The 9,066-nt window shown below is 46.5% G+C and overlaps 1 protein-coding gene across 1 annotated transcript in view; it reads right to left on the reverse strand.

Moving 5' to 3' along the window:
• The window catches only part of BCAR3 (BCAR3 adaptor protein, NSP family member), a 184,827-nt gene extending 176,280 nt beyond the window's left edge, over positions 1 to 8,547 (reverse strand). The window contains exon 1 of the mRNA XM_074335150.1: positions 8,363 to 8,547. The gene's annotated coding sequence lies outside the window, so the exon portion shown is untranslated. The remainder of the gene's footprint in view (positions 1 to 8,362) is intronic.
• Between the last annotated feature and the right edge of the window lie 519 nt (positions 8,548 to 9,066).

Consider the following 9,066-nt stretch of genomic DNA (forward strand, 5'->3'; position numbering starts at 1 on the left):
GCCAAACTGATGACATATTCTGGGGCACAAGATCTCAAATGTTCCCTGTTTATTTTTGTTTTCTGCTGTCCTTGCCCAAGGAGACACATCCAAAAAGATATTGCTAAGACCAGCCAGTCAGCATCTTTAAATGCAGTGCCAGTTCATAGATATATGTGGGGCAGCAGGCCAAACACAGAGAAACCCCTGGGAGAGGTTCTGGCTTTATAGCTGAGCCTTCAAACAGCACTGGGGACTCCTCCAGTCCAATCCAGAATCAAGTGAGTCAGTGAATTAAAAACACTTCAGAGAAGTGAAGATTTGAGACAAATGTATTCGGTGGCACTAAGAGTGTGGTGTGTGTGTGTGTGTGTGTGTGTGTGTGTGTGTGTGTAGGATGGCCACTGCCCTGGGCAGTCTCAGAGATGGTGCTGATTAATGACCAAGCTGCCAGCTGCCTTCCAGCTACACAGAAAGGTGAGAGAGGCCAGGAAGTAGGCAGCTGGACTCTCTAAACACTCTTCTGCCCAGATGAATTTTCTTTCTGGCTAAGAATGCTGGTCACTCCTGCTACCTGGTCCACTGACCTCGGTCCAGAGAAAGTCCTGGCTTTCGGGCACACCCAGCCTGAGGGTAAGCGCATCTGCCTGCCCACACTTTACTCCTGACTCTTTCTTGGAGCCCTCATCAAGTTATTTAGAACACCACAGGGTCTCCTCCATTTTGATGGTATCAGCTGTAATCTTGTCCTGATAAACTGATTGCACTGGATCTTTTTAAGTACATTTGTTGGAAGTTTCCAGGGAATTTTTCTAGAGCTTATCTGATTAACTGGGGCCAATTCACTAAGCTCCCAAGTAATGGAATCTGCTTTAAGCTTCAAGACATTGAAACAAAGACACTTAGACAAAGATGGCTGAGATAAAATTTATAGTACAACAAAGGTTATGTTGCAGACAGAGAAAGAAAAGACCTTGGGACAGAATTTATATAGCCACAGGGTTGGGAGTGGCCAGTACCTCAATCCTAAACGACAAATGTGTGACAGTGAAAGAGGCCTCCTTTTCTATTTAACTCGCCAGCACGTATTCATTGTGTTTAAAGCAGTCGACTAATTTTGAATCTGGTACAAGACTATAAAGATCCAACAAGAACTGAGAAAGACCTGCAGGAAACAAGCACAGTGCCTGACCCAGGCAGAGTGGAAACTGAGCAGAAGGGAGCCAAGGTTGGGAAAAAGAATTTTTACTGTATAAGAATGGATGGTTTGGGGGTTTTGAACCACATGAATATATCAATCCTTTCTAAAAATTAAATTTCAGAAATCCATATAGTTTGATTTACTTTGCTATTTTGAAAAATAAATACAACATCCAATACAACATTTCAATTAGACAGATCTTCTGGAATTAGATCGAAGTTACACAAGTACATATTTCTAGGTGTGGAAAACACATTTGTCAGGGAGCTTGGAGCCCCTTTCTCCGTGCTCTGCCTTAGTCTAGGCCCCAAAAGGGACAGGGACGTACCCTTCAGGCTTTGCTGAGGTATGCTCAGTGACAATCAACGTGATATGTGCGACTAGGTGACAAGCCAGTGACCACCTGCAAGTCTGCGGTGTCAGGTCCACGGCTGGGGCAGCGACTAATATTGTGGAGAGCAGTCCCTCCTGGAGAAGCCAAGTGTCAAGGAGCGAGGTTGGCCGAGGCCCTACCCAAAAGACCAAGTGAGACAGGAGGGATGCAAACAGCTGCCAAAAATGCCAGTGTGCAGACAGGAGGCAACCAACAGCGGGATGCATGCCAAGGGATGAGATAAGAAAGAAAATTGTACCCTGGTGGGTTTCAGCTGAAAAGTGTGGTGTAGAAAATGACACAGGCCATCTGGGCAAATCGGAGAGGTGCTGGCCACTGAGAGCTGAGCTGGAAAAGTATCTGTGGGAGAATGCCAGGAAAAACACCATCACCCACCCACTTAAAGGTGTGTGTGTGTGTGTGTGTGTGTGTGTGTGTGTGTGTGTGTTGAACCTTGGCAAAGTGGAGAAGTTAGAACTAGAGCTGAAAGTATGATCTGGTCACCCAGAATGAGAACGCATAAACAAGATAAGAGGGGACCGTGTAGAGGAGAAAAGTTTAAATTAAAAAGTCTTCAGCCAAGCAGCCATTCCAGGGCCCCTGAGGGAAGTAGAGATATGGCAGCCTCGGAGGAAGGAAGGCCAGGAGTGCTCTTCGGGGCCACTCTTTTCATGGGGATAAGGTATCTGGCAGCCTCCAGAACAGGGCACTCCATGAGAGAGACGCAGGTTCCCCTCGAGCCATCAAATCCTTCCTCTGGGCCGCTGTGCGCACTGATTCTGCAGTATGCTGTCCAAAGGGACTGAACCATCATAGATGAAGGCAACCCCTTTTAGCTCAAAGGCCACCCACTCCCGCCCTGCTCAAGGACAGCAGGCTGCAAGATCTGAGCTCTGAGTGTCATCACACTGGTTCCCCACAGGCCTTTGAGCGGCGGCTCAGAAAAGCCCTGAGCGTCCCAGGTTCTGTGGGGTAAGGTCAGTGCACACACTTCCAAGACAAGCAAAGAGAGGCAGCTCTATAATTTCCTAACACTGAGGGAGGAGACAGAACGAGCACAGACCATATAACTTCTCGAAAAGCACAGCTGGCAAACACACCCACACTGAGGTTGCAACTCCCTGAACTAATTAAAAGGCAGAGCAATGAGAATGTCTGGATTGCTGCATAAGCATCTCTTGGGGGAAATATGTTTACGGTATTACATACCCAGGGCTCCCTCTTCCTTTCTGAGAGCCAAGTCGAACACAGGTGATTACGGTTTAGAACTAAATATATATGTAGGGTGTGTGTGTGTGCGTATGTGTGAGTGTGTGTGTTGGAGCGGATAAGAACTTAGAGAGAATTACACTGTGACCAGCCAAAGTGGGCTGCCCTCTTCCCTCTGCTTCCCCTTAAACACAGAACTACAGGCAAATGGCTCAAATTGCACCATGAAGGAATTGGTGTGGCCATCCGGGAAATAAAAAACAACCTCCAACCTATAAGGGGGTGTTTTAACATGTCACCCTCGGGGAAGTATCGGTTTTCTCTTTCTTTCTGCGTGGAGCCAGAATGGGCCAAATTAACATTAAGAGTATTTTCTGCTTTATGAATCTATGAAAAGGAAAATTCTTTCGGACTCTTTTCTTGTAATAACACTCGATCAGGTTTGGAGGATTCTCCTAGTGTAGAAAGCCTGAAGCACTTTCACATCTGATTGGGGGTCCCAGAGGGAGCCCAGTTGGCAGGGTCCCCTCAGGGATGCTGCCTACCTCAAGGGCCACCAGGAGAATTATTTGATGAGGGTATTGGGAATGTAGCGGAGCTGCTGGATGCCAGATGAAACTGTTGACACCAAGAAAAGGGCAGAGGCAGCGAGCCTCTCATCTCTCCCCTGGGGAGGGAGGGCCTTGTGGAGCCCGGGCTTTATCTCAAGACAGTGATGGATTGCACCGTCCAGCCTTATGAAAAAGAAAGGAGAAAGGCTTTTGAGCAAGATGCTGGGGGATGTTGCAAGTGTCCCTTGGCTCAGACTCCACTGGGAATCGATCCCAAGTCCTTGACGAAAATCCCAAGTTGAGACAGCAAGAGAACCCTTCAAGGTATCTAACAGAAGAGCAGTGCCCTTGGTGGGGGAGAGCCTGCCGCTGTGTTCCAGGTGGGAAGTAGCAGAAAGCAGGTACAGCATCAGCAATGGCCGAGGCAGTGATGGCCAATACAGGACACCTGGAGACAGAGGAGCGTGTAGCTCTGATCTCAGCCTCAGGAACACATGAATCGTTGCTCAAAACTGTGTGAGGCCCCCAGGACTCCGTCAGGCAGGAGCTGGGCTGTGCCTTCAGGGGGCGTGGAGTCCCACTGACTCTACTAGGAGGGAGCTCAGGTTCAAAGATATGTTGGCTGCCACTAAGTTGCCCTTTCTGCCTGTGTTCCTTGGGCAGGCATCAGGTGGGGAGGGGTTATATATACAGGATGGCATGTAACCTGGCAACGTCCCTGTGAACACATCAGAGGATGGGAATTACCTGTAGTCAAAGAAAAAGAAACTAATGATTCCAAATTTATCAGTAATTTATCCAAATTCCATTTGGTGGGAAGACTATCCATAAGCAAGGAATTATGGAGGAGGGGTGAAGGACATGGGCCTATGGGTGCATCCCCCAACCTACCCTCAGTTTTCTAGAGAATCAACAAATTGTTTCAGGACCACAGACAGCAGCTCATGAGCCCCATTGGGGTGCACCCACCCCCAATTTGTTCTTCTATGCTAAAGGTTGTCATCTTGCGTCCTTTACATTCAGCCCAGGCTCTCGGTGGGAGCTCCGAGGAATTTCTGAGGCTGTGCTGAGAACAGCAGAAGTCCACTGCACTATACCTTTAGCGCTGGAATGAGAAATCAATTCTCTTTATTCCCAAGTCTGTCCTCATCCAGTACAGTACTAATGACACTAGGTAATATAAAGTACTTAATATACCCAAGTACTGTGTTCCCATTTTATCCTACAACCCTAAAACGTTAATTCTATTATTATATTCATCTTATAGATGAGGAAACGGAGCTGGTCACAGACAGATTAAATGACTTGCCTGAGGTCACACAAGCAATCTAGTTCCAAAGCCCATCCCCAAGCTACTCTGCCATGGTTGTGTTCTTGAACTTTAGAAGTACATTTAAGGCAAAATGGTAAGAAACATGACACTTCATAGGACAGCTTGGCTCATGACGTCATGACAGACCTGGAAAAGCCATCTGCCTTAATGCCTCCAATGTAGAGTTCCATTTCCTATTAAGATTCCACCTCGTAGTATAACCTGCAAACTCTAGAACAGGTTATATAACTTCTCCATGTCCCTATCTCCTTTCCCAATGGAACAATTAAGTGGGCAAGGCATCCTGGGTGGATTTGTAATAGGTGAAATACTCTAAAGCCGCAAAGGAAGAGAAGTCAGAAATAAGAACGTCTGTTCAGTTTTCTAAATTGTGTGATGTTGTGACCTAGATGAGAGAATCACAGACTTGTAGAGCTGTCAGGGACCTGCAGACCGTAGAATCCATGTTCTGCAGGAGTTTCAAATATCATCGGGGTGAATGCCTCAACCAACACAAGAATCCTTCTAAGCACTCCTGAGATGGTGCTGGGGCCGCCAGCGCCACTGAGCTCTTTAGGTCCACAAGTAGCCATCCCTTCTCTGCAAGGTACCCTTCCTCCACCAAATGTCCCCACACATTATGTAATAGTGTTCTCCAAAGCTGATTCTTAGATTGCACCATGCCCATCTTGCTCCCACCAGAGGGCCCAATTCTGCCCTCTGGAGAGCCCAGAGTAAATCATATACCACTTCCCTGTGGCAGCCCTACACATGAAGGAGAGTTACTGCACCTCTCTTGATGCTCTCTTTTCCAGACTAAACTGTTTAGGGTTCTTCAATTATTTGTCATTCATCCTTATTTCCACAGCTTTCACCATCCTTATTACTCTGAATACACTTGGCTTTGTCAGTTGTTCCCCTATCCTTCTGTTGATTCTATAGATATTTACTGACTGCCTACCAGGTACATAGTAGATGCCGAGAATGCACAGAAATAAACAAATCTCTGTCTTGAGGGGTTCGCTGTCTTGGGATGGGAGTGCGGTGTACTCTCAAGCAATTGCAATATGGTGTGGGAAGTGCCATAACAGAGGCAAACCCAGGGACTCTGAAAGCCCAGAGGATGGAGAAGCTGACAGGTGGCGGTGTGTGTGTGTGTGTGTGTGTGTGTGTGTGTGTGTGTGTGTGTGTGTGTTGGAAACTGCACTCTAGAGGGGAGAGAGAGAAGAACCAGTTCTGGGAACTGCTTGTGGTTTGGAGCGACTAGAGTCAGGGTTGTGAGTCAGTGGAGGACAAGAGATAGGCTGGAGTGGTCACCAGGGGCCCGACCATGAAGGACATTGTATGAGACTATTCTGAGAGCAATAGGGAGCTAGTGAAGGCTCGTAAGCAGGAGAGTGACAACCAAATTTCGATTTTAAGAACAATCGTTTTGATTGCAAGTTGGAGAAAAGACGGGAGGCAGATGTGAGACTGGAAGCAGGAGATGCCACAACCAGATGAGAGCAGAGTAAAGCTATGGCATCTCCTTTTTCTGGAAGCTGCGCGTCTATTGGTGCTGCCTGCGATTGTGGGCTATACTGGTGGCCACAGCTCGTTCTTGATTCACATCAGGGGCACCTGAACCTTTTCTATAGGAATAGCAATATTAGCTCCCCCCGCCCCCCAGTTTTAAATGTGTTTTAAATTTAATTGTTTTTTAATCTTGTTTTACATTTAATCTTGTCAGTTTCAGCCCCTCCTTTCATGCTGTTGAAATCTTTGTGCATCTCGATTCAACCCCTTCATTTTTACTTAAGGGGAAATACTGAACAATTGCCAAAGGGCTCACGGGTAATCAGTGGTAGAACAACACTGACCCAGGTTTTCTGACTCCTAAACCAGGCACCCTGTTATTTTGCCTCTTTAGGAAATTGATCTGTTTAAAGGAACTGGAATCAAGATTGACTAGAAGCAGCTACTTGGAAGAACAGGTCTTAGCTTACAGACACCAAAGGCAGGAAGGGAGGACTCTATACCCCTTTCTAGTATTTCCTCTTGTTGACTGAAAAGATGCCTAAGTTTGAATCTACAATCAACAGGGATGGTATTACACATCTTCAGGCAGCTGAAGGTCACAGTTGTTCAAACCCAATCACTGAGGCACTTGACAATGTCAGAAGGCTTGAGAGAATTTCATAGGGTGAAAAAAAATCTTACAAGCTAATGAATGCTTAACAAAAGCTTCTCTATGGAACTGAACTAGTTCAGAATGTAAAAGCTGTTCAGGGAGACTGGACAGGTGATAGGAAACGGGACACCCCTGCAGGTGGGGCAGGGGAGAGGAAGGGGAGGGGGGCAGCAAACAGAAAGCTTCCCTGGATGAATGCCTAGAGAATCAGGGTCCTTCTCACTTGGGACCTAATCCACTTGATCTCTGGACAGAACTGTTCTCCACAGCCCCATGAAACCTGGAGACTCGTTTGCGCTGGGCCCTGCTCACTACAGTCTCTGACCTTGATCCTGGCAGTCAGCAGGAAACTCTGTCTAGAGCCCCGTGCCCAGGTTGACCAGTGTTTCGTGTACCAGTCTATTCACCCACGCCAGCACAACAAGCCATCATTATCTCTTTTCCTCTTAACTCATTTTTCCTTGATGTTAATTTTAAACAAAAAGAAACAGGACAGCCCTCTACTTCTAACCAGCTCATCCTGCATTTCCTCTGGTGAACTTATAGGACACCCCCCACTCCCACCTGACGCTTTCCCAAGATTCAATCCATTCCCCACCACCGTCCATTTCATTCCTCACTTGAATACCATGCAAGCCCCACTAGTGCAATGCTTTTGTATTACTTTCTGTTGTTAAGCCAAATGCCATATGGAAACATGAGATATGTCAGATGAACAAGAATGTTATTGATCCCTTCCAAATAAGGATATGCTTGTCTTCTAATAACTGTTGATTGGCCAAATGTCACCAAGGGAGTGGAGATACAGTGTTCAGTTGAGGGACTATGCAAATAAACCTTTATCTACTTTTCAAATAACAGCCACCCTAAGCATTTTTTAAAAGAGGAGAAACAAGTCATGTGCATTTTGCTCTGCGCCCTAATACTCATCGTCCAAGCTGGAAGCCCCACACAGCCTGAGCTGAGACACAGACCATCTCCCAAACCCTTTCCCTGTGGGTCTAACCAAACTCTCTTTCCTGAAGCCTCGGCCCGAACTTACGCAAGTTCAGGGGATTGGGTGGCAAATGCTTCACTAAAGACATCAATTGGAGAATACTTTTTTAAAGAGCATTTTCTATAGCTCCCTGTCTGGTTTCTCACACATCTTCAGTGACACCTGACAAGCTTTGTTGAAGTGAATGTATTTGTCTGTATCAGGGTTACTCAAATTGCCGCTCTTCCTTGCCAGGAAATTCCCATTTCTGGCAAGAGGTGCCCACCTGAAGTCCCACATGGCAGAAAAGAAAAGCCTCGCTGACACAGAAGGCTTCCAGAGAATGAAACACAAACCGCTTTTTTAAAAAGTAAAAGAATAAACTAAAATAAAAGCTTCCTCTGCTTACCTACTCATCCTACTGCCTTTTGGCGAAAACACTAGGCACTGAGCGCTCTTAGCCACCAGAGGCATTGATTACATCAGCATTTTAGTGTCGTAACTTGACACATACCACCGTCTGAACAACTGCTGCAACCAGGTGAATCTCACATCCCTGGCCCCAGACTCCTTCAAAGCCAGCGGACTTACCTAACGACTTGATGCCGATGCTTGGGGACGTCACACACAGGGGACTCAGGGCGCATCCGCACCGCTCAGTCTGGGCAGCTGTCCGCTTGAGCCGCAGAGCTGCGGACGCCCTGCGTCTCGGCGCCTCCAGGAGCCGGGACGAGCTGCCAGTGGGGGCGAATCACAAGGTGATGCGGTCAGGTCCAGGTTTGCTGTGTGGTTGCTTCATACCATAGGGTGCTTCCTGTCCTGAGCTGGAAGAACGAAGGAGGGGTTTTCTTAGGAGATACAGATTTGCAACAAAATTCCTTTTCTTTGTGTGTACAACAAGGTGCGTTGCAACATTCTCGGAAAGAGGAAATAACTGGGGGGAAAATGCTTGCCAGTTGGGGACTGAAATACATCGTGACATTTTCATATAGTGAAATAAAAAAGAGGAGCATCTGTGTTTGCTGCTATGGAAGTTCTCTAAGATGTACTGCTGGGTAAACAAAAAACGAGTTGCAGATAGTATTTCCAGTAAGCTCCAAATCGTGTTTATTTTTGTATATGCTTAGAAAAATGTCTAGAGTGAGAAACTTGAAACAGCGGAAACTTTGGAGAAGAGAATTGGGGTGGGAAGAGTGATCTTACTTTTTGGGCACTTTTTGGATTTTCTTTTTACCCTGTGTATGTACTAGAACTTTTATAATAAAAGAATTTAAAAAAATTCCTTTCTTGCCTAA

This window comes from Rhinolophus sinicus, linkage group LG06 (assembly GCF_036562045.2).
Source record: "Rhinolophus sinicus isolate RSC01 linkage group LG06, ASM3656204v1, whole genome shotgun sequence".
NCBI lineage: Eukaryota > Metazoa > Chordata > Mammalia > Chiroptera > Rhinolophidae > Rhinolophus > Rhinolophus sinicus.